The sequence below is a fragment of the Microtus oregoni genome, unplaced genomic scaffold (assembly GCF_018167655.1).
Source record: "Microtus oregoni isolate MIOR12 unplaced genomic scaffold, Mior012 000005F_ref0000423, whole genome shotgun sequence".
NCBI classification, from domain to species: Eukaryota; Metazoa; Chordata; class Mammalia; order Rodentia; family Cricetidae; genus Microtus; species Microtus oregoni.
In genome coordinates, this window is record NW_024543064.1 from 52,075,562 (window position 1) to 52,077,347 (window position 1,786).

Genomic DNA, 1,786 nt, shown 5'->3' on the forward strand with positions numbered 1-1,786 from the left:
GTTCGCTTCCTGCCTCCTTCATAAATGTGCACTTGCTTCTAGATGTTAAATTGTTTCTTGTGAAACTGGTGCAGAGATCTTTTCCCCATCTCATAGCCTGTGGAGGCTTGCTGAGAACAGAACTAATAGACACCTAGTTGTGGAAGGATGTGGTAAGAGGTCATTTTCTTAGCTGTCAGTGGACTCTCCAAAACTAAAGAGAGCACAGGGCTGTCCTAAAACTTTAAGATGTCCGTGCTCAAGATGAGACCAAATTTTACTTGGGCAAAAGACCTGCTTCTGTGCACAAAGTGAAAACATTTCCCAAAATGATTCTTATATACTCAAGTGCCCCCACAGTACCAGTTAATGCTAATAAATTTATAGGCTGGCTTCGGTCTACAATCTGGAATAAGTAACTTATCAGATATTGCTCCATGGAGTGGTGAGAGACATGTGGTCTTGTTCATATGTTCACCCAGGCACACAGTTAATTTTTTTAATCAAAATAGAGCTGAAACTTACTTGTAAAATGAAGGGTTTCAAGGAAAGGCACACATTGACAAACCTCTGTTCTGCACTCTATGGAGAAACTTAGAGCAGGGCACTGCACAGAATGGTCTCAATGCAGAAAGTATTTTATTGACAGGACCAAGTACCATGTTACCACATGAGCCACAAATGTTATAAGTAGTTGACCATGACTCCTCATGGAAATGTCTAACCATACATAAGTAGCTTTTTTAATGTTCATAGAAAATTATACATATTTAGTCTCCCTCACATTCAAGAATTATACAAAGAGCTTGTGGTTACCCCTTACAACTGTCATTCCTCCCTGATTCCAAATTCTCCAGTTCTCCTTCCCTTTTCATGATGCTCTAACATGACAAGAACGTTAAATCTTTGAAGAAAGAAATTGAAGAAGATACTAGAAAGTGGAAAGATCTCCCCTGCTCTTGGGTAGGTAGAATTAACATAGCAAAAATGGTAATCTTTCCCCCATTCTGTAGGCTGTCATTTTGTCTTGTTGACCATGTTCTTTGCTTTACGGAAGCTTTTCAGTTTCAGAAAGTCCTGTTTATTGTTTCTTTCAGTGTCTGTGCTGCTGGGGTTATATTTAGGAAATGGTCTCCTGTGCCAATGTGTTCAAGTGTACTTCTCACTTTCTCTCTCTCTCTTTTTTTTTAATTTAAATTTATTTATTTATTAAGGATTTCTGCCTCGTCCCCGCAACCGCTTCCCATTTCCCTCCCCCTACCCCGATCAAGTCCCCCTTCCTCATCTGCTCGAAGAGCAATCAGGGTTCCCTGACCTGTGGGAAGCCCAAGTACTGCCCACCTCTATCCAGGTCTAGTAAGGTGAGCATCCAAACTGCCTAGGCTCCCACAAAGCCAGTACGTGCAGTAGGATCAAAAACCCACTGCAATTGTTCTTGAATTCTCAGTATTCCTCATTGTCCGCTATGTTCAGCTAGTCCGGATTTATCCCATGCTTTTTCAGACCTAGGCCAGCTGGCCTTGGTGAGATCCCACCAACCCCACATCAGACAGAGGGCTGATCTCCAAAATATGCAAAGAACTCAAGAAATTGGTCATCAAAAGAACAGATAATCCAAAAAATGGGGTACAGACCTTAAACAGAGAACTTTCAACAGAGGAATCTAAAATGACTGAAAGACACTTAAGAAGATGTTCAACATCCTTAGCCATCAGAGAAATGCAAATCAAAACAACTTTGTGGTTCCATCTTACACCTGTAAGAATGGCCAAGATCAAAAACACTGTTGACAACTTATGCTGGGGAG